General features: G+C 48.6%; 1 long non-coding RNA gene across 1 annotated transcript in view; it reads left to right on the forward strand.

Moving 5' to 3' along the window:
- Positions 1-23,567, forward strand: part of LOC147689475 (uncharacterized) — a 101,194-nt gene extending 77,627 nt beyond the window's left edge. Inside the window, exons 3-4 of the long non-coding RNA XR_015300731.1 lie at positions 6,573-6,663; positions 23,140-23,567. This is a non-coding gene — a long non-coding RNA (uncharacterized LOC147689475). The remainder of the gene's footprint in view (positions 1-6,572; positions 6,664-23,139) is intronic.
- The last annotated feature ends 547 nt before the right edge of the window (positions 23,568-24,114 follow it).

Below are 24,114 nucleotides of genomic sequence, written 5' to 3' on the forward strand. Positions count from 1 at the left end.
CACAGGATGCTACGTGGTAATGTGTGTATTTGCAGGCAGACACTACTCAGCCCATCAGGGTTGGTGAGTTCACACAGGATGCTACGTGGTAATGTGTGTATTTGCATTCAGACGCTCATCAGGGTTGGTGAGTTCACACAGGATGCTACGTGGTAATGTGTGTATTTGCATTCAGACGCTCATCAGGGTTGGTGAGTTCACACAGGATGCTACGTGGTAATGTGTGTATTTGCATGCAGACACTACTCAGCCCATCAGGGTTGGTGAGTTCACACAGGATGTTATGTGGTAATGTGTGTATTTGCATGCAGACACAACTCAGCTCATCAGGGTTGGTGAGTTCACACAGGATGGCATGCAGACACAACTCAGCTCATCAGGGTTGGTGAGTTCACACAGGATGTTATGTGGTAATGTGTGTATTTGCATGCAGACACTACTGAGCTCATCAGGGTTGGTGAGTTCACACAGGATGTTATGTGGTAATGCATGTCGCTGGATATAGACATTACTCAACTCATCTACTGGTGGTGAACTCACACAGAATGTTACGTGGTAATGTGTGTGTTTGCATGCAGACACTACTCAGCTCATCAGGGTTGGTGAGTTCACACAGGATGTTACGTGGTAATGTGTGTATTTGCATGTAGACGCTACTCAGCTCATCGGGGTTGGTGAGTTCACACAGGATGTTACGTGGTAATGTGTGTATTTGCATGCAGACACTACTCAGCTCATCAGGGTTGGTGAGTTCACACAGGATGCTACGTGGTAATGTGTGTATTTGCATTCAGACGCTCATCAGGGTTGATGAGTTCACACAGGATGCTACGTGGTAATGTGTGTATTTGCAGGCAGACACTACTCAGCCCATCAGGGTTGGTGAGTACACACAGGATGCTACGTGGTAATGTGTGTATTTGCATGCAGACACTACTCAGCTCATCAGGGTTGGTGAGTTCACACAGGATGCTACGTGGTAATGTGTGTATTTGCATTCAGACGCTCATCAGGGTTGGTGAGTTCACACAGGATGCTACATGGTAATGTGTGTATTTGCAGGCAGACACTACTCAGCCCATCAGGGTTGGTGAGTTCACACATGATGCTACGTGGTAATGTGTGTATTTGCATTCAGACGCTCATCTGGGTTGGTGAGTTCACACAGGATGTTACGTGGTAATGTGTGTATTTGCATTCAGACGCTCATCAGGGTTGGTGAGTTCACACAGGATGCTACGTGGTAATGTGTGTATTTGCAGGCAGACACTTCTCAGCCCATCAGGGTTGGTGAGTTCACACAGGATGCTACGTGGTAATGTGTGTATTTGCAGGCAGACACTACTCAGCCCATCAGGATTGGTGAGTTCACACAGGATGCTACGTGGTAATGTGTGTATCTGCATGAGACACTACTCAGCTCATCGGGGTTGGTGAGTTCACACAGGATGTTACGTGGTAATGTGTGTATTTGCATTCAGACGCTCATCAGGGTTGGTGAGTTCACACAGGATGCAACGTGGTAATGTGTGTATTTGCATGCAGACACTACTCAGCCCATCAGGGTTGGTGAGTTCACACAGGATGTAACGTGGTAATGTGTGTATTTGCATGCAGAAACAACTCAGCTCATCAGGGTTGGTGAGTTCACACAGGATGTTATGAGGTAATGTGTGTATTTGCATGCAGACACAACTCAGCTCATCAGGGTTGGTGAGTTCACACAGGATGGCATGCAGACACAACTCAGCTCATCAGGGTTGGTGAGTTCACACAGGATGTTATGTGGTAATGTGTGTATTTGCATGCAGACACTACTGAGCTCATCAGGGTTGGTGAGTTCACACAGGATGTTATGTGGTAATGCATGTCGCTGGATATAGACATTACTCAACTCATCTACTGGTGGTGAACTCACACAGAATGTTACGTGGTAATGTGTGTATTTGCATGCAGACACTACTCAGCTCATCAGGGTTGGTGAGTTCACACAGGATGTTACGTGGTAATGTGTGTATTTGCATGTAGACGCTACTCAGCTCATCGGGGTTGGTGAGTTCACACAGGATGTTACGTGGTAATGTGTGTATTTGCATGCAGACACTACTCAGCTCATCAGGGTTGGTGAGTTCACACAGAATGCTACGTGGTAATGTGTGTATTTGCATTCAGACGCTCATCAGGGTTGATGAGTTCACACAGGATGCTACGTGGTAATGTGTGTATTTGCAGGCAGACACTACTCAGCCCATCAGGGTTGGTGAGTTCACACAGGATGCTACGTGGTAATGTGTGTATTTGCATGCAGACACTACTCAGCTCATCAGGGTTGGTGAGTTCACACAGGATGCTACGTGGTAATGTGTGTATTTGCATTCAGACGCTCATCAGGGTTGGTGAGTTCACACAGGATGCTACATGGTAATGTGTGTATTTGCAGGCAGACACTACTCAGCCCATCAGGGTTGGTGAGTTCACACAGGATGCTACGTGGTAATGTGTGTATTTGCATTCAGACGCTCATCTGGGTTGGTGAGTTCACACAGGATGTTACGTGGTAATGTGTGTATTTGCATTCAGACGCTCATCAGGGTTGGTGAGTTCACACAGGATGCTACGTGGTAATGTGTGTATTTGCAGGCAGACACTACTCAGCCCATCAGGGTTGGTGAGTTCACACAGGATGCTACGTGGTAATGTGTGTATTTGCAGGCAGACACTACTCAGCCCATCAGGATTGGTGAGTTCACACAGGATGCTACGTGGTAATGTGTGTATCTGCATGAGACACTACTCAGCTCATCGGGGTTGGTGAGTTCACACAGGATGTTACGTGGTAATGTGTGTATTTGCATGCAGACACTACTCAGCCCATCAGGGTTGGTGAGTTCACACAGGATGCTACGTGGTAATGTGTGTATTTGCAGGCAGACACTACTCAGCCCATCAGGGTTGGTGAGTTCACACAGGATGTTACATGGTAATGTGTGTATTTGCATGAGACACTACTCAGCTCATCGGGGTTGGTGAGTTCACACAGGATGTTACGTGGTAATGTGTGTATTTGCATGCAGACACTACTCAGCTCATCAGGGTTGGTGAGTTCACACAGGATGTTACGTGGTAATGTGTGTATTTGCATGCAGACACTACTCAGCTCATCAGGGTTGGTGAGTTCACACAGGATGTTATGTGGTAATGTGTGTATTTGCATGAGACACTACTCAGCTCATCGGGGTTGGTGAGTTCACACAGGATGTTATGTGGTAATGTGTGTATTTGCATGCAGACACAACTCAGCTCATCTGGGTTGGTGAGTTCACACAGGATGTTATGTGGTAATGTGTGTATTTGCATGCAGACACTACTCAGCTCATCGGGGTTGGTGAGTTCACACAGGATGTTACGTGGTAATGTGTGTATTTGCATTCAGACGCTCATCAGGGTTGGTGAGTTCACACAGGATGCTACGTGGTAATGTGTGTATTTGCAGGCAGACACTACTCAGCCCATCAGGGTTGGTGAGTTCACACAGGATGCTACGTGGTAATGTGTGTATTTGCAGGCAGACACTACTCAGCCCATCAGGATTGGTGAGTTCACACAGGATGCTACGTGGTAATGTGTGTATCTGCATGAGACACTACTCAGCTCATCGGGGTTGGTGAGTTCACACAGGATGTTACGTGGTAATGTGTGTATTTGCATGCAGACACTACTCAGCCCATCAGGGTTGGTGAGTTCACACAGGATGCTACGTGGTAATGTGTGTATTTGCAGGCAGACACTACTCAGCCCATCAGGGTTGGTAAGTTCACACAGGATGTTACATGGTAATGTGTGTATTTGCATGAGACACTACTCAGCTCATCGGGGTTGGTGAGTTCACACAGGATGTTACGTGGTAATGTGTGTATTTGCATGCAGACACTACTCAGCTCATCAGGGTTGGTGAGTTCACACAGGATGTTACGTGGTAATGTGTGTATTTGCATGCAGACACTACTCAGCTCATCAGGGTTGGTGAGTTCACACAGGATGTTATGTGGTAATGTGTGTATTTGCATGAGACACTACTCAGCTCATCGGGGTTGGTGAGTTCACACAGGATGTTATGTGGTAATGTGTGTATTTGCATGCAGACACAACTCAGCTCATCGGGGTTGGTGAGTTCACACAGGATGTTATGTGGTAATGTGTGTATTTGCATGCAGACACTACTCAGCTCATCGGGGTTGGTGAGTTCACACAGGATGTTATGTGGTAATGTGTGTATTTGCATGCAGACACTACTCAGCTCATCGGGGTTGGTGAGTTCACACAGGATGTTATGTGGTAATGTGTGTATTTGCATGCAGACACTACTCCGCTCATCGGGGTTGGTGAGTTCACACAGGATGTTATGTGGTAATGTGTGTATTTGCATGCAGACACTACTCCGCTCATCGGGGTTGGTGAGTTCACACAGGATGTTATGTGGTAATGTGTGTATTTGCATGAGACACTACTCAGCTCATCGGGGTTGGTGAGTTCACACAGGATGTTATGTGGTAATGTGTGTATTTGCATGCAGACACAACTCAGCTCATCGGGGTTGGTGAGTTCACACAGGATGTTATGTGGTAATGTGTGTATTTGCATGCAGACACTACTCAGCTCATCGGGGTTGGTGAGTTCACACAGGATGTTATGTGGTAATGTGTGTATTTGCATGCAGACACTACTCCGCTCATCGGGGTTGGTGAGTTCACACAGGATGTTATGTGGTAATGCCTATTTATGAATACTGACACGACTTTTCATAGGCTATTCAGGTCACTCAGAAGGGTATGTCCAATGTGTGGATTTGAATGTGGACACTTTTCTACCGAGCCAGGGCTGGCGAGGCCAGGTAGAGCCTCAGGGAGATATGTGTACACCTGAATGTAGTGACTGCTCTGCTAGGTTTGGTGAGTTCACAGACACACAGCATGTAATGTGGTTAATCCTACACCTGAATGTAGACTCTTCTCTGCTCAGCCAGGGCTGGTGAGGGGAGATTGAGTGCCAGGTAGAGATGTGTACATCTGAATGCAAACATTGCACTGCTCAGCTGTGCTTGGCAAGGTGGCGCTGCATGTTAGGCAGCAACGGGTACACCTGGATGTAGACACTGCTTTCCTTAAGTAGGGTTGTTGAGGTCACTCAGAATATTATATGGTAATGTGCATACGTGAATGTAGACTCCCCTCTGCTCAGCCAGGGCTGGTGAGGCCAGGTAGAGGCTTAGGGAGAGATGTGTGCACCTGAATGTAGACTCCCCTCTGCTCAGCCAGGGCTGGTGGGGCTAGGTAGGTTCTCAGGTGGAGCGGTATACACCTGAATGTATAAACAGCTCTGCTGAGCTAAACTTGTGAAATTCACACTGAATGTTGTGGTAGTGTGCACACTTGAATGTAGCCGGTGCTCTGCTCCGCACAGGCTGCATACAATGTTAGTTGTGTCACTGTGCTGGGTATAAGGGATCAGTGGAGAAAACCTGGTGAAGCATGGCGGATACCCTTCCTGGTTAGCAATGCTCCTGCCCTACGAGTGGTCTGTTAAACGGATTGTATTTTACGCTGCTGGATGTGGCTGGACGTCACCTTGACTAGGGGTCCATCTCTTTACTGCATACATCTTGAGGTTATCACCACCTGTCCTGTGATTTCTATGTCATGACTCCAGATATGAGCGCTGTTTTGTGTACAGATGTTGTTGAAGGTGATGCTCATGAACTACCATATTTCCTGCTGTCACTTTTTCCCCTCTGCGTCAACTTCCCTCGATGGGACAACATCTGGCGACCGTGCCTCGAATGCGGAGGGCTCAATCTGGTAGACGTTCCTTTCGTTTAATGGCCACCAAGCTCTGGAGCGCTTTGCCACTGTCCATCCATGCCACTAACAACGACATGACCTTTCGTGGGGCCATTAAAACTCATCTTTTCCCTTCTCTCTGGTGCCTTTTCTGTTCTCCAGCCTTCATGTTCTGCTCAGCGCTGGGGCGCCTCTTTGCTGAGGCAGCTGTGCGCTATACAAAACATGCTAACATAACATAACATAACATGTGTAGCCAGATGTACCTCTCTATAATGTCACTAACGTGAGATACTCGTCGGTGAGGAGGTTGCTTCAGCGCACTGTGTGGTGATATGTGCGACGGAGTCCTACACTGTGGATTGTATTCTTTCATTCTTCGTATTTGTGTTGCGTCCTACATCTTAGCGTTAGTCTTTTGTAATCCTGTTCTACCTTCTCTCCAAGACTCCTTCTTATTCTGGGCTCTCACTCTTTTATGCCTGTTTAGTGTGATCTTCTCCTCTCTGTGGTTCACTTGTCCACTTCTGTATGTTTTGGGTAATTTAGCAGTTTTCCTCTTTGGGGGACTTTATTATGTGCGCCTCTAGAGCCCCCCTTCCCCCCCCACCCCCCCCCCCGATTTGACTCTTTCTTGTCAATACAGTGTAAAAAACCTGTGAGGAGGTGACTTCACAGCCAGCATGATAGGTGCCTGCCATGGTTATCCATCACAATGTTATCCTTTCTCTTCAGGTTAATGGAGCACATCAGCAACATCAGCTTAACAGCTGGCCATGATGCGTATATGAAGGACCATTATAGAAGGAAGTCAAAGAATCAGCAGGTAAGAGGTGCTTCCATCCCTAACAATACTGTCTGACCTGATGTCAGGTCTAATCACATCGATGAATGTTGAGCCAGAGGTTACACACACTCTGACTCTACGGTCAGAGAGTAAGTACAATACGACTGTGGGGCGAGAGGTTGCGCACACGGCTGCATGGAGGTAACTAAGGGTAAACACAGTGGCGTCTGTAGGGCCAGTGGTTAGGCCAGGCTCTGATTGTAGGGCCAGAGGTTGCACATAATGCTGACTGTGGGGTCGGTGGACTAGGCACAATACTGACAAGAGGATTATGGGCATAGGGAAAACTCTGAGGGCTCATCCACAAGGGTAAACGTAGACTTTTGTGTAAGTTTACAATTGTTTGCTAGTCACAGAAAAAGATATGAAAGTCTCATCTTTTAGTGTGCGGAGACTCCGCAGTCGTGAAGATAGTACCAGTAAGATATGGTTCTGAATTCAAAACAATCATTGACGTCCACAAAAGTGTAAGTTTACCTTTGTGAATCGGACCCTGACTGTAGGGTCAGATGGTAAATACACACATAAATGGAACCAGAAGAACAAATATACCACACTTTGAGGGAAGGGAGGGATTCCAATTAAGATGACTGCCCAGAATTTACAGTGCGAGCTACGTCTAAGCAGTCTCACCACCAGCCGTGTAGGCAAACAGGCTTGAACCCATGATCTGCTGTCTTCCTTATAAAAGCAGCGAGTAGCGCGGTAGGGCGAGCAGCATTCAGGAGGTTCTGGGCGCTGCTGAGGAGACCCCGACATAGGTGTCCTCGTTAGAGGAGATACTTGATCTATCAGTGGCGCTCTGGTTACATCACGTCACTGTCCATGTTGCCCTGAGATTGGTGACACAAATGGCTAGCCCCTCTCCGTAGACAACTGGGAACCCGCTGCCGTCAGGAGGCAGTGCGCATCCTCCGGACAGATATGAGGCCGGTGGTGGTATGCGCAGTGGCCATATTTCTGGGGGAAATGTGGTTCATCAGGAGGCTGGTATTACAGAATGTCTTAAGTAGACCCTTATCAAGTGATGTAAGTTTAGCCCCTTCAACTATAAATCTATCTTGTGTTTCTATTTTTTTTGTAATTGAACACAGCAATAAGGCACAACCTATTTAGATGTTGTCCATTGTTCCCAGGCATTGTTGCACATTGGGGCTAGGCTTAGAGAGTGACGGAGGTCCGTATAGAAATGTGTGCTTCTTGCACATGCCTCTAGCACTTTATTCATTGTAAAAGGCCCTGTTTGTTTCCCGAGGCTATTATGGAAAGGTCGCCCGGCTCCAGCTAAATATGAAATGTTGTTTTAGATTGAGATTGTATCGGATGGATTCTTCCTATTGATGTTGATGTTTATTACTTTTTACATATTTTTAAACTCATTTTTACCTTTTTTATTGTATTGTTTAGTCCACAGGATCTTTGTGGGTACATGTACTTGGATTTTATTGTGGGAGATTCTTTCAACAGCACATTCTTTGTTTGATGTAATTAGGGACTCTATTAAATAAGCTGTTATCCAACACTGTCATCATCTTAGGCTTTATATTATAATACGACAAGTTTTGTTTTTTCCTTCGAATGGCTGTGTATTGTACTGTATGCCTATATACTTTGATGGTCGTAAAGACCGAATAAAATCTGATGATACTTGATCTATCACAACTAGTGAAACCACAAGCAAACCAGAACAGTGGTACCGTGCAAGGTACTTCCAACGCTTTGCCTCAGTTTCCTTCACCCTTCTCTCTTCTTTCTTCTTCCCAACAAGCCCAACCCCACTGAGAACCTGCTTGGTTAAGTCTTGGAACCATCTCTGTTGAGGAATCTTGAGGTCTCCAGAAGTGGCCAAACCAACAGGTAACCTTCCTCTCCAGGAAGAACTCACACACACTCTTTTTTTATTTTAAATATGATTTATTGAGTAAGTTATATAAATACATCTGCAAATATTAACAGGAATACTTTTTGAAAATGCGACACTATCAAGAAATTAATGTACACACTATCATAGGGCTTGAGTAAAGTTAAAATAAATCTTTAATAGGATCAACTGTTAAAAAGATACACATATGGGGCTGATTCACAAAGGTAACCGTACACTTTTCTGTAAGTTACACTTGATATAATAGATTTACTACTGCTTTGGTATTCACAAGCTACAAGAGTAAGTTTACTACTACTAATTTTACTAGTCGTAAAGTTACTACAACAAATGTAAACTGAAAAAGGTGATATAGTAACTTTATTACTTTGATATTTTTGGTACATTTGGTATTCACAAACTAAGAGAAAGATTTTACAACTAGTAAAATTACTAGTAGTACAATTACTCTTGTAGTTTGTGAATACTAGCAGAGTAGTAAAGTTACTACAGAAAGTGTAAAGTTACACAAGTAAACGTTTACCTTTTGTAAATCAGGTCCATAGTTTGTGGATACCAAATGTGCCAAGAGTAAATGTAAATGTAAATGTGTTTCGATTTATATAGCGCACTTTAACCCAGGGGCCTCAAGGCGCTTGCTTAGGGAACCCGTCCTGGTATTCCCCTGTGAGATACCCCGGCCGGGTATCCACAAGGTGAAAGCCAGGCATCCCGCCGCGAGGGGCCATAGTGGAGATTAAGCAAGCTATTGCCCAGAGTCGCAGAGTGTGACCCCGTGAGTCGAGTAGGCACCAGAGCGAGAATTGTCGACTCCGTGGAATTTTTGAGCCCAAGACCCGCCTAGGCGGGGAATCGAACCCTGGTCCACGGCCGATTTCAGCTTCTGGGTCTGCCGCCTCTAACCACTGAGCCACGCTTCTCCACATATAAGAGTATCAAAGTAGTAAAAATACTACAGCAAGTGTAAACTTACACAAAAGTGTAAGTTTACCTTTGAGAATCTTGAATTAAAAACGAAACTATACTGTAATCATAATCAACTGATATAATAAAATATATTATGAAAACTATACAAAAAGTTAACAGCGATATACGTTTATGGAGCACCTCTTCAGCAGGGCTAAGACTACCTAGAAACACGATAGCCAGGCTCCAACTATCCTATTAGTTTGTGTCCAACCTGGTTCTGGGAATTAGAAATGGGAGGGCCAGTGAATAACTTGTTTTGAGTCACTCGACTGTGCTTTACATGAGCTTCAGTCGTCTGGGGTGCCAAACCATCAAGGGAGCTATATGGATATATAAGTTATGCGGAATCTCATGGTAAGCCTGAACCTCAGGGGAATGAGGATGTCCCGGAGCTTCCAAGTAAGAGTGAACAAGAGCTCCAGGGTCTGGCGGTGACCAGAGGATGAGCTGGAATCCAAAGGCACCTGAGAGTGAGCCGAAACCTTCAAGATCTGAGTCCGAGCCGGAGTCTCAGAGGACGGGAGATGGAAATGAGATTCAGGGTCCTTTTAATAAGTGGGTATTTAAGAGACCAACTGATGGCGAGCAAGAGTCTTAGAGGCCTTAAGATGAGCAGCACCCATGGATTCCTACGGGTGAACAGAAGCCGACGGACAAGAGGATCCGCATGAGCTTCTGGAGTCACGCTGGTCAGTGCCAATCAAGGATCCATAAGAATGACCAGGGGTTTTAGGACCTGACTACAGAGAGGACTCAGAGATCGGAGGGCGAGTAAGGGCTGAGAGGATCTAAGAGTGAGCAACTGATGCAGGGACAGAGTCATGGGAAGACGTGTGAGAGAGCTGCAGAGGAATAATGGTGTTTACAGCATTGGATAATGCTAACACTGCTGAACATATGAAATGTTTAATTTATCACAAATGTCTCCCCAGATTAGTTCCCTGATACTATCCAAGCAATGTTTCATGAAATATTGAGCTCTGCAAATGGGGCTGCTTGATTTTAGGGGCCCGGCTAACATTTGGTCCTGATTCACACCTGGACATAGGCTACTTTCAGGCCGGAGGCTAGAATGACCAAACAAACAATATCTCAGACAAAAACTTGGATGTCTCAAAACAGAGGAGAGAAGAGCTGTGCCCAGTTGAGAATGAGTTTTGAGTTTGACGGGCAACGTGAGTTTGGCCGGTATGGTGTGCGTTGGTTACCATAACAATATCAAGTTTCCTTGGTTCTGCACATTTGTCAAAACCACAACTCAGGGGCAGATTTACAAAAACTGGCGCATCCCTGCACATCAGCAGGGATGTGCCAGTTATTGTGCGTCAGGGCTCCGCCACCATGGATGCGCCGCATTTATAATGCGGCGCACCATGGGGCAAAAATGGACAGATGCGTGACGCATCTGTTGTCAGAAAGGCGGCGCATTGCTGGAGTTGCGTCGCAAGTGCGATGCAGCTTCAGCAAGGCTCAGGGTGTGTGAGAAGTTAGCCTGGCATATGGTGTCCACTATTCTAGTGGGCACCTTGCACCAGTGTAATCGACCCTTATTGATGGTGGTTGTGAAGTCAACCTTATAGACAAGCTATCCTAGTGGTAGCATGGACCAGCAGTCAAGGGCTAAGACTTCAGAGAGCATGTGAAGCAAGCTGTTTTACCAATTATAATCCCTTGAATACCAAATGAAAGGCCAACACACAAGGTATATATCAAATATATATGTATTTATTTCTAACACAACCCCTCTGCACTCTTTATGAGGTCAGAGGTAAAAGTAAATCACAAGTTGCTCACTTAGCATACGATAAGTTTCACAAATACTGCTATGCCCTAGGGGCCTCACAAACCATGTACTAAGTAAGTGGTATAAAACCCACTACAGAAATAGTGAGTAGGGCTAGGGCCCAGGGAATCACTGGGGCTACACTAAACAACCAAAGGTTAGGAAGTAGGAGACCCACGGGAGACGCGTGCAGTGTCTAAACACAGTTGTGAGTTACCATTGACTTATAATGGAGAATGAAGAAGTTACAAAGTTCCTGTTTAAAGACAATTCCGGATGGACTACGGTAAAACCCCTTTAAACTAGGACACTTCGAGAGTCAAGACCCATGGGAGCACCGGAGTACTCATGTTACCTCACCCAGGGAAGCCGGGTGCAGAGGTGCCTTTTGGTGTTGGGTTTCGTCGTCGTTTTCTATGGAGATCTGCAAATCAATCAATAAATCAATCATAACATTTGTATAGCGCGCTACTCACCCGGAGGGTCTGAAGGCGCTTGGGGTAGGGTGGGTCAGCTACTGCTCGAACAGCCAGGTCTTGAGTTGCTTCCTGAAGGAGAGGTGGTCTGAGGTCAGGCGGAGGTGGATGGGGAGGGAGTTCAAATTCTTGGCTGCCAGGTAGGAGAAGGATCTTCCTCCCGTGGTGGCTCTTCGGATGCGTGGAACGGAGGCGAGGGCGAGGCTGGTCGATCATAGCTGGAGAGTGGGAGTGTAGAAGGTCAGGCGGTTGTTGAGGTACCTGAGTCCCAGGTTGTGGAGGGCTTTGTGTGCGTGGGTGAGGAGTCGGAACGTGATTCTTTTGCTGACGGGGAGCCAGTGCAGGTCTCTCAGGTGTCCGGAGATGTGGCTGTGTCGGGGGATGTCCAGGATGAGTCGTGCTGAGGCGTTCTGGATGCGTTGGAGTCTTTTCTGCAGTTTGGCTGTGGTTCGGGCGTAGAGGGTGTTTCCGTAGTCCAGTCGGCTGGTGACGAGTGCCTGGGTGACCGTCTTCCTGGTTTCGGTGGGGATCCATCGGAAGATCTTTCAGAGCATGCGTAGGATGTTGAAGCATGACAAAGAGACGGCGTTGACTTGTCTGGTCATCGAGAGGGGAGTCCAGGATGAATGTTATGTTATGTTATGTTATGTTAAATGAACTTTTTGAGCGCAACTAACATCTTTAGGTTCCTTGGCGCTATACAGAGGGAGCAGGGAGGAGAGACAGAAAATAACATAACAGTTGATAACAGCTAATTATAAGCCTCAATGAAGAGGAACGTTTTAAGGGAAGATCTGAACCTGGAGTAAGGGGAGGACAACCTAAGAGAAAGGGGTAAGGAATTCCAAAATGACGGGGCTAAAAATGAAAACCTGAGGCCACCGTGTTTCTTCCGCTTGAATCTAGGGACTGATAGCAGGGCCATTTGAGATGACCGTAGGGTTCGAGGGGGGACATACGGGTGAAGCAGGGAGGAAATGAAGAGGGGGCTGTGGCCTGTAAGGGATTTGAAAATGATGCAACCAAGCTTGAATTTACTGCGGGCAGATACCGGAAGCCAGTGGAGACTTTTTAAGAGGGGGCGAACATGTTGATCTCTGGGTTGGTGGTGAATCAGGCGAGCAGCCTGATTTTGGATCAACTGGAGTCTCCTGAGTTGATATGCAGGAATGCCTACGTATAATGCGTTTGCGTAGTCAAGCCTAGACATGACTAGCGCAAGCAGGGCCAGAATAAGGCCATCCAATCGCTGATGAAACAGAGGGTGTTTTGAAAGGTGGTGATAGATTCATCCGAGGAGTCGATGGTGAAAACCAGTTGAATGTCATCCGCGTAATTGAACGCGGAGACATTAAATCTGCGGAGGGAGCGGATTAACGGGGCCAGGTATAAATTAAAAAGGAGGGGGGATAAAGAAGAGCCCTGTGGGACACCGCAAGTCAGCTCGACTTGAGTAGCAGAGAACTGGGACAGCCTGACAGCTTGAAGGCGTTGGGTCAGGAAAGACCGAACCCAGTCCAGGGCGGTGCCCTGGATGCCAGCCTCTCTGACACGGTCGACCAAAATGTCATGGTCGACCGTGTCAAAGGCGGCCGACAGATCCAGGAGGACCAGAGCCTGACAGGTGTTGGAGTCGGCTCCCCTGCGCAGTTTGTCCATCACAGAAAGGATGACTGCTTCTGTGGAATGCGCAGGTCTAAACCCAGCCTGCTGGGGGTCCAAAACACACGAGTCTTCCACAAAAGAGGTGAGGGTTTGAGTGAAATGTGACTCCAGGACTTTGCTGAGTAAAGGGAGGAGGGAAATAGGACGATAGTTGCTCATCATGGACGGGTCTGCCGAGGGTTTTTTCAGAATGGCAACCACCTCGGCCCGTTTAAAGGATCCAGGGACCACCCCCGTAGTCAAAGAGTTGTTTAAAAGGGCTAGGGGGGGATCAGGACAGGAAGTGAAAGCTTCCCGGAGGGCTGAGGGGGGGCAACAGTCGCTGGGGGAACCAGAGGAAACTTTAACCCCTTCCATGCTGGGCCGTTTCCGCCGCTGTGCGGTAAACAAAAGAACAGGGCGGGGCCGTGACGAACCCCAGCCGTCATCAGCACACGAGCGCCGCAGAGCGTGACGGCTGGGGTTCGTCACCAGCATGGAAGGGGTTAAGCAAAAGTGAGAGGAAATTGACTTTAGAAATGAGGGGGATCTGGGTTAGGGTGTGAGTATTGAAGTGGCAGGGGGCACTTGGCGGGGGGCGAACGGGTAAGGCTTGAGCAGAGATGCTAGTTTTGATCTTGGTAATCTTGTCCACAAAGAATTGATTCAGGGAATCGCACAGAGGCTGGGAGGGGAGGGGAGCAATGGTGACTCTCGCCGGGTTGGACAATTCCTTAACAATAGAGAATATGTCTTTGGACTTGTTTGTGGAGTCCAAGATTTTGTTAGAGAAATAGCTAGATTTAGCCAGGGCTATAGCAGACTTATACTCTCTCAGCTGAGAGGAAAAGATCACTTTTGTCTCGGGGGAATATCCCCGGCGCCAGCGCCTTTCGGCCTGACGGAGACTGAGCTTTAGTGCTTTGAGATCCTCGGTGAACCACCTATGGGCGTCGTGGCTGCGCCTCATCTTAACTGGTTTTAGAGGTGCCACTGAGTCAGCGGCGGAGATAAGCCATGGGGTGAGATTCTCGGACTGAGAGTCCATGGAAATAGTGGGTCCCGTGGTAAGACGGGCAGATGAACTCAGGAGGGAGGTGAATTTATTGAGGTCGGCCTTGTTCCAATTGCGTGCCAGGAAGTTGGATTCTCGGACAGTAGTGACGAGGGGGGGCTTGGCTAAGGAAAAAGTGATTAGAGAGTGATCTGACCAGAGGCAGGGAAAAATAAGGGGTGTAGAAATGTCTAAGGAAGAGGTCCAGACCTGGTCCAAGATATGACCTTTAACGTGCGTGGGTGTGTGTATATGTTGGATGCAATTGAGGCCCAACATAAGGTCAGAAAAGGCAAATGAATCAGAGGTTTCATGGGGGTCCGACGGCCAATAATTAAAGTCACCTAGGACCAAAACATTAGCATTGTTAATGGTCAGCTGGGAGATAAGCGCGCCGAACTGGACTGAAAAGTTGGGCATAGATTGGGGGGGGGCGATAAATTAGAACACATATAAGTGAGGACCCAGGCTGCTCCAGCCTGAGTACGAGGCAGTCAGTCATAGGGATGCTAGGAGTGGGCACAGGAGAGAAACGAATAGAGTGCCTAATGATGGCTGCAACCCTGCCGCCCGCTTTGCCAGAGGGGCGGTTAGCTTGCAGTATATAGTATCCCGAAGGGATGGCCGCCAGGATGTCAGGGGAAGAGTCATCTGTGAGCCAGGTCTCGGTCAGGAACAAGATGTCAGGCTGTTCCGAACCCAAGAGATAGAAAATATCAGACTGGTGGCTGACCAGAGACCGGGTATTAAGGTACATCACAGATATGGGGGAGTTAGAGGCTCTTGCCGGTAAGGAAATACAGGTTTTGGAACCCAGACCAGGAGGCCTGGGAGTAGGTGATGAGGGGATAGTCTCAGGGAAGGATTTCCTGGCTGTGAGCAGGCCGCATAAAGCATGCCTGGCAGAGGACTCGGGAGGAGGGAGTGCAAGGTCGTGAAGTGAAATGAGGGATGAGCGGGGATAAGTGAGGAGGGAGGCAGAGTGACATGCCCCTTGCCCCGGCCTGCCGCGGACGGGCGCAGACGGGCTTAACTCAGGCGCAACTCCGGCGCGCCTCCGTCGCGCCCGCTGCGCTCGTCCGCTGCGCTGACACATAATGGCCGTTTAAATAGGGCGAGGGTGGAGTGTCAGGGAAACACTATGCAGATTGAAGCCCAAGCAAAGATGGCGCCCGCTGCCGCTGGGAACCCGCGATAACAATCAGCCCCCAGCCAGCCGCTCACCTCTGGAACTAAAGAACGAAGTTAGTGACCTGCATAACAAAAGGTAGGGTGAGAAATACAATTTAGAAACAGTTCGTTACATAAAAACGCCACCGCTCGCATTCAGCGGGGCGAGATGCAAGAAATGCGAAGAGAAGCTCTCTCTCTCTCTCAACTCTCTCAATGTCCGCAAGCAAGCCCACTGCCACCAGGCTGCCTGCTAAACACTAAGAGAGGGGTGAAACACGCTCCTAAATAGGGGCGGAACGAGGGTGGAGTGTCAGGGAAACACTATGCAGATTGAAGCCCAAGCAAAGATGGCGCCCGCTGCCGCTGGGAACCCGCGATAACAATCAGCCCCCAGCCAGCCGCTCACCTCTGGAACTAAAGAACGAAGTTAGTGACCTGCATAACAAAAGGTAGGGTGAGAAATACAATTTAAAAACAGTGCGTTACATAAAAACGCCACCGCTCGCATTCAGCGGGGCGAGATGCAAGAAATGCGAAGAGAAGCTCTCTCTCTCTCTCAACTCTCTCAATGTCCGCAAGCAAGCCCACTGCCACCGGGCTGCCTGCCAAACACTAAGAGAGGGGTGAAACACGCTCCTAAATAGGGGCGGAACGAGGGTGGAGTGTCAGGGAAACACTATGCAGATTGAAGCCCAAGCAAAGATGGCGCCCGCTGCCGCTGGGAACCCGCGATAACAATCAGCCCCCAGCCAGCCGCTCACCTCTGAAGCCCAGGTTGCGCGCGTGGTCCGTTGGTTTGGGTGCGCTGCCCAGGGCCGGGGGCCACCAGGAGTCATCCCAGGCGGAGGGTGATGATCCCAGGATGAGGACTTCCGTCTTGTCTGAATTCAGTTTCAGGCGGCTGTTCTTCATCCACTCGGCTACGTCTTTCAAACCTTCGTGTAGGTTGGTTCAGTCTTCTTGGTGGTGTGGATCAGCTGGTGGTGTTTGCGGGTGGCGTGCCTGAGGGTGGTCATGTTGTCTGTAGTCGGGTCGTTGTGCCAAGCTTTCTCGAGGGTACGGCAGTTCCTCTTGGAGCTCTTGAGTTCGTCGGTGAACCAGGGGGCTTTCCTGCTGCCGGGTCTGCTGGGGGGGGTCTTCAGTGGAGCCAGGTCATCTGCGCAGATGGTGATCCACTGTGTGAGGTTGTCGGCTGCTTGGCTGGGGTCCGTTGACCTGGCGGGGGTGATCTGGGTCAGGGATGTGGTGAGCTGGTCAGAGGTGATCTTGTTCCAGCTCCTGCGGGGAACCTGTTGTGGGTGGTGGTGGGTCGTGGTCTTTCGGAAGCTGAAGTGGACACAGCTGCGGTCTGTCCAGTGAAGTCCGGTGGCGTGGGTGAAGGAGATGTACTTGCTGGATGAGAAGACGGGGTCAAGCGTGTGTCGGGCATAGTGGGTGGGGGTGGTCACCAGTTGCTTGAGTCTGAGGTTGGCGAGGTTGTCCAGCAGGGTGGTGGTGTTGCTGCCATTGTTGTTCTCCAGGTGGAAGTTGAGGTCCCCTAGGAGGATGTAGTCGGCGGAGGGGAGGGCGTGCAGGCTGATGAAGTCTGCGATGTCTCCGCTGAAGTGTTGCGGGGTCCAGGGGGTCTGTAGATGAGGGTGCCTCTGAGGGTGGTCTTGGGGTCGGTGTGGATCTGGAAGTGCAGGTGTTTGGCGGCTGTGAGGGTGTCGTCTGTGTTGGTCGTGATGCCGATGGTGTTTCTGTGGACGATGGCGATGCCTCCTCCGGTCTGGTTGACGCGGTCCCTCCGGGTGATCTTGTAACCGTCCGGGATGGCGATGGCGATGTCGGGCGCTGAGGAGGCGTTCATCCAGGTTTCCGTGAGGAAGGCAACGTCTGGAGATGTGGTGTCGAGCATGTTCCAGAGTTCTATGGCGTGTCTGTGAACGGAGCGGGTGTTGAGCAGGATGCACTTCAGGTGGTTGCTGCTGGGGGTCGGCTTGGCGGGTGCCGCGCAGGTCCGGAGGCAGGTGAAATTGCAGGTTCGGCAGTGGAAAGGGTCTGTGGGTGCGTCTCGGGGTGGCTTGGTAGCAACCGGGGCTCCGGCCGGTGTTGAGTGCGTTGAGGGTGGTGTCGTCGTACGTTCGGCGGGTAGGCTGGAATCTGCGGTGGCCAGGGGTCCTGGCGCTGGGCGCAGTCCAGGTGTGGACGGGCGCAGACGGGCTTGTCTTTGGCGCGCCTTCGGCGCACAATTGGCGCACCCGCTGCGCGTGAACGCTGCACGCACGCGTGGTCTCCATTTAAGGTGAAGTGGGAGGGAGGGGCAGCTGGGAGGCGGGAGCGGGGGGGGCACAGAAGAAAAGGGGGCAGGCCGCGATGTACGGCGGCGGGAAGCGGGGAGCGGGGGGTCACAGGGAACAGGGGCTAAAATACAACAGAAAAATACACGGAGCAAAAAACAGGGGCAATACAGGCAACAAGTGGTGAAAATAAACACAGGGCACAGCACTTAGCGGAAAACGGCAACGATCAGCAGCGAGCGAGGGAGGGGGCACACAGACACAGCTGGAGGGCCGTGCGGCGCGGAGGTGTCCTGAGGAGCAAAGAAGTGCTGCAGGCGACCAGAGGAAATGTGTCCGGGTGCATCCAAGGCTGGATTGAAAAAGTGAAGAACCTGAAAGCAGAGGGGACAGAGTCTGGGTCACTAGCCAGTGACCAGGAAGGAACCAGGCGATGTTGCGATGATCTCAGGGTTTTGACGCAGCATGGCCTTAAAAGTGAGTGAGTGAAATCTTGTAGATTTCACTCAGCCACTTTTAGACTGCGTTCCTGCGCCGGAACGCCCCCCCCTGCGCCGCAACGCCTACATGTGGTGCATGTAAATACCCCGCAGCATGGCGCTGGCTTTACACCGCCGCTGCGTCACAAAAGAGACGAACAGAGGCGTAAAAGAGGCGTAAGGGGCTTGTAAATCTGCCCCATAGTTTTTAACCATGTGTTTTTTAATGAAGATGTGCATAGAAAGGGATGAATAATGGTAAAGGATGCCTTATTGTATTAGGCAGGGGTGTGCAAAGGTTTCATTACGCTTACTGCGCTGCATTTTAAAACTTCTGTGCTTTACTAAAGTGCAAAGCGGGCAATTTTGTTTTTTTATAAAACATGAAAAGCTGCAAAGAGATGTGCGGCAGCAGGAAGGTTTCTGCTGCTGCTCTTGACCAGGAGCAGGGTGCAGCCAATCAGCATGCTGCACCCCTCCCTTTACACAAAGCCAGAAGGGCAGCAGGGAAGGCAAAGTAGGTGCCTCGTTGGATGGTGTTTATGGTGTTAAAATGTCAAAAGTTGGCAAGGGCAGTACATAAAATATTAGGGGGCTTATTTATGAGCCCTTGCGTCACTTATGGGCCGCCGGTGCGTCACTTTTTGTGACGCACCAGCAGGGTAAAAAATGCGCCTCGTTGTGTCATAGTTACAAAGTGACGCATCTAGCTAGATGAGTCACTTTGTAAACCCCTGCGCCACATAATACCTGCACCAGGTATAATGTATGTGAGGGGGGACGTATTGGCGCAAGAAAGGATCGTAGAAGTGACGAAGTTAAATCTATAAGATTTCACTGCGCCGTTTCTTGGATGCTAATGTGTCAATATCTTACGCCTGACGCAGGCCCTTTCACATGGGACTTGCCCATATGTAAGGACCCATTGCTGGAGTTGCATCACTTTTGTGACACACTCCAGCAATGCGCCATTTTTGCACCTACTGATACGTCAGAAATACTGATGCTTCTGTAACTCCTTGCGACATGATGCGTCATACTGTAAATATGACGCATCATTGGTGTCGCAAAGAGGGCGCAATGAAAAGTGACGGAAGGCAGTTTTCACACAGCGATGCATCACTTTTCATAAATGAGGCCCTAGATTTCTGCAATGCTTTGTACTACTGCCCATTTATCTTCGTGGCCCACCCATCCTTGTTCATGGCCCACCTGAGCAAGAATCCTAGAGTCGGACCTAGTGTAGAGCCAGAGAAAAGATGTCAGAAAGTGAAAGTGGCTGAAAAACTTGCATTCCCAAGCAGCAGAGACTGAGGTACCTTTATGTACATCATGCTGATATTCAAGATGGCGAGCGCTAGTTATGAGTAAGATGCGCCATCTTGCAAAGTCTGCCAAAATTAAGCGTTTAGCAGTAGAACAGAAGTGGGGAAACTGCTCACGCTCGAACCTAGGATAGTAGCGACATAATGCCAACCATTTTATTTCAGGTGTCCCGCATCAGACGTTCTTGCAGCGCGGTCACTGCCACGCAGCAGCACCTATGCCTCCATCTTGTTCAGCGACCAAGCTGTTGTAAGCAAACCTCAGCTAGGCCTACTTAGTGCAAGGGTTCGCCCTTCTCTGCACAGAGTCCTCAGACATTAGGAAGAAGTTGTCAATGAAACTGGAAAATACAAAAGCAAAGTTTATTAAACCTTTAAAGGTGGTACTACAGCCCACACAACACCCTTCGTATTGTATCGAGTAGCACACCGAACTAGAGCACTTTAATACACTGTGAGGGGGCTCAAGAAAAGGCGGTACAAAAGACAAGAGCAGATTTATGACCATACAAGGACATTTTGGAAGGCACAATCGATGAGTGGGCAGAGTTAACAGTCTCCGATAACTGGTAGGCACATTCCTATCTGGAACCAATTAATAACGGTCACTGATCCTACTGTACATGTCTGGGCATGCTGAAAGCGGGGACTACTAAAAATAGCCTGTTGCCGGGCAGACTTCAGGCGCCATGAACAAGAAGGTAGGACCAAGCACATGACGAGTACATGGCAATGTATGGCATACAAAATGGCCGCTACAAATTTAAGAAGGAGTCGGCACATTTATTACGATAATGGTTAAAACCGAAGCATGTCTTCTGCTAATGCTTAATCTAACCGCTGCTGATTTACAACAAAGCCACGCCCCCTCACACATCCTTGAGTTTAAACCATTTTAGAAGGGGACTGTTGCAAGGTCTACAATGATCCAAAATCACATTTTACCTTTTTAAATCATTAAATTCTGTTTCAAAGACTGACAGCATTATCCTCATTTCGGTTTAACGTTTTCAAATGTTTTAAGCTTATTTTCTGCACTTTTAATTTTTCCTTGAACTATTTAGGTACTATGTAAAAAATTCCTGAGGCTCAGTTAAATCTTATATTCTTTTTTCTTTTTCTGTTTTGTTTATTTGTGTTCTGATGCCCGCATCCCCACACTTCTCAGTAATTCTTGAGCCCGACCCACATTACTGGAAGAGGGAGCGCAGATACTTTAAGCACCTCTTTGGTGTGCCTTTGGAAAGCTAACTCACCTCCATGTTGTGTATTCAAGTCTCGAGCCATCTTTGCAGCCCCTGCCGGACCTGGGGCTTCGTACAGTGCTCTTCTGCATGCCACGCGCCAGCATATTCTGTGGGATTCTTCAGAACTCACTCTTGTAATGTGGCAGCATTGCACACGTCTCTCGTATGCAACCTGCAGTATTGCACACACATTTCTCTTGCAAAGCTGCAGTATTACAGGCACCTCTCTCCTGCAAAGCTGCAGTATTACAGGCACCTCTCTCCTGCAATGTTGGAATACATTGCTCTCTTCTCTCTCCTGCAGTATTGTGGTATATCGTTCATCCTGTCTCCTGCAATGATGCAGGATATTGTTCACACCACTGCTGAAGTGCTGCACACACAACCCCTGGGTAAAGCTGCAGTATAACACACACCTCTCCCCTGCAATACCAAAGTATTATACACACCTCCCACTAGCAATGCTGTAATATTACACACTCCTCAACACTGCATTACTGCAGTATTATTCACACATCCCACTAGCAATGCTGAAGTACTGCACACACCTCCCTCCTGTAAAAGCTGCAATATAGTACACGCGCCTCTCTTACAAAGCTTCAGCATTGCACACACCTCCCTCCTGCAAAGCTTAAGCATTGCACACACCTCCCTCCTGCAAAGCTTCAGCATTGCACACACCTCCCTCCTGCAAAGCTTCAGCATTGCACACCTCTCTCCTGCAATGATGCAGTGTTGCACACACGCCTCTCTTCCATAGCTGAAATATTGCACATGCACACACCTCTCTTGCAAAACTGCAGTGTTGCTCACACCTCTCTCCTGAAAAGCTGCAATATTGCACACACACCTCTCTCCTGCAGTGATGCAGTGTTGCACACACCTCTCTCCTGCAATGATGCAGTGTTGCACACACGTCTCTCTTCCATAGCTGAAATATTGCACATGCACACACCTCTCTTGCAAAACTGCAGTGTTGCTCACACCTCTCTCCTGAAAAGCTGCAATATTGCACACACACCTCTCTCCTGCAGTGATGCAGTGTTGCACACACCTCTCTCCTGCAAAGCTGCTGTATTGCTCACACCTCTCTCCTGAAAAGTGCAGTGTTGCACACACCTCTCTTGCAAAACTGCAGTAGTGCCCACACCTCTCTCCTGCAATGATGCAGTGTTGCACACACCTCTCTCCTGCAAAGCTGCAATATTGCACACACACCTCTCTGCTGCAAAGCTGCAATATTGCACACACACCTCTCTCCTGCAGTGATGCAGTGTTGCACACACCTCTCTCCTGCAAAGCTGCTGTATTGCTCACACCTCTCTCCTGAAAAGTGCAGTGTTGCACACACCTCTCTTGCAAAACTGCAGTGTTGCACACACCTCTCTCCTGCAAAGATGCAGTGTTGCACACACCTCTCTCCTGCAAAGCTGCTGTATTGCTCACACCTCTCTCCTGAAAAGTGTAGTGTTGCACACACCTCTCTTGCAAAACTGCAGTAGTGCTCACACCTCTCTCCTGCAATGATGCAGTGTTGCACACACCTCTGTCCTGCAAAGCTGCAATATTGCACACACACCTCTCTCCTGCAGTGATGCAGTGTTGCACACACCTCTCTCCTGCAAAGCTGCTGTATTGCTCACACCTCTCTCCTGAAAAGTGCAGTGTTGCACACACCTCTCTTGCAAAAGTGCAGTGTTGCACACACCTCTCTCCTGCAAAGATGCAGTGTTGCACACACCTCTCTCCTGCAAAGCTGCTGTATTGCTCACACCTCTCTCCTGAAAAGTGCAGTGTTGCACACACCTCTCTCCTGAAAAGTGCAGTGTTGCACACACCTCTCTCCTGCAAAGATGCAGTGTTGCACACACCTCTCTCCTGAAAAGCTGCAATATTGCACACACACCTCTCTCCTGCAAAGCTGCAGTGTTGCACACACCTCTCTCCTGCAATGATGCAGTGTTGAACACACCTCTCTCCTGCAAAGCTGCTGTATTGCACACACCTCTCTCCTGCACACTACACTACTGAATACACAACTCTCTCGCACTTGATATAACATTACAGAGGCCTGCCTACTGCAAACCTCACAGATCCCTCTTAGGAACAGACCAATCACCTTATTTTATGTCTTTCGTTTGCAGGTGTTGTGAAGAGCTTCTCCATGGACACCAGTCAAGACCCAGATGAATCGTGCTTAAGAAATCCCCATTCTTACTTTTTTGTTCAGGAAGCAAGATAAATATAATGGCTGTAGTATAAATCATGTAGACGGTGATGTGATATAATAACTCTCGTCATAATGCCTCATATATGACTATTCGCTTTTCAGCTTTTACATGTTTAAATGTATTGTCTCTGAAATGAAATTGGTTAAACTCTGAAATGAATTCATTTTAACGTTCTGATTTTAAATGCTTTTGTTTCACTGCAAATGGTTTTCAGTATCTGTGCAACACATTTTCAAAAATGTAGACTGTGGTCAGAAAAGTGAAAAAAGAACCAAGAAAACATTTTTCATAAATTGATGTTTCTTTAAGCATAACAACGACCATAAATGTTACGTGATGAATGTCAAATGCCTTCTTTTAATCAGGTAGGCTAACAAATGGTTTGTTATGAATTTAAGTCGATGGCGTTTCGACCTAAGGGACAAGGTGTGGCCTCATCAGGACCAAAGATATGAGGGACACCTGAAGAACTGAAGAAAAAATAAGAAACAACGTGCCAGGGTGGACGTGCACCCGGCAGGTGAAAAGGGAGTTGATGCTCACATCGGACCCAGCTGGGCACCCAGTGAGGGAAGGAAGCCTGCGCTAAACTGAGGCGGGAATCGGAAACATTGACCCAGAGCGGAAGGTTCCTGTACGACTAGCCAGGTGGATACGAGTAGCAGCAGACGGGTCCGCCTGGAGGAAGTGTCCGCTCAGAGGCAGACAAGCCGCAATAGGCCCGCCTCAAGGAGACACAACCATCTGTGCACCCGGTCTGCGCGTGGCCGCTAAAGTCAGTCTCGCCAAGAGGAAAAATCATCCTAAAAGAAATCTACAAAGACATCTAAAGCTCTCCGGAGGCTCCTAGACGTCCTTGCAAGAGGGACAGCATCATCCGACAGATAG

This window comes from Lissotriton vulgaris, chromosome 10 (assembly GCF_964263255.1).
Source record: "Lissotriton vulgaris chromosome 10, aLisVul1.2, whole genome shotgun sequence".
Taxonomy (NCBI): domain Eukaryota; kingdom Metazoa; phylum Chordata; class Amphibia; order Caudata; family Salamandridae; genus Lissotriton; species Lissotriton vulgaris.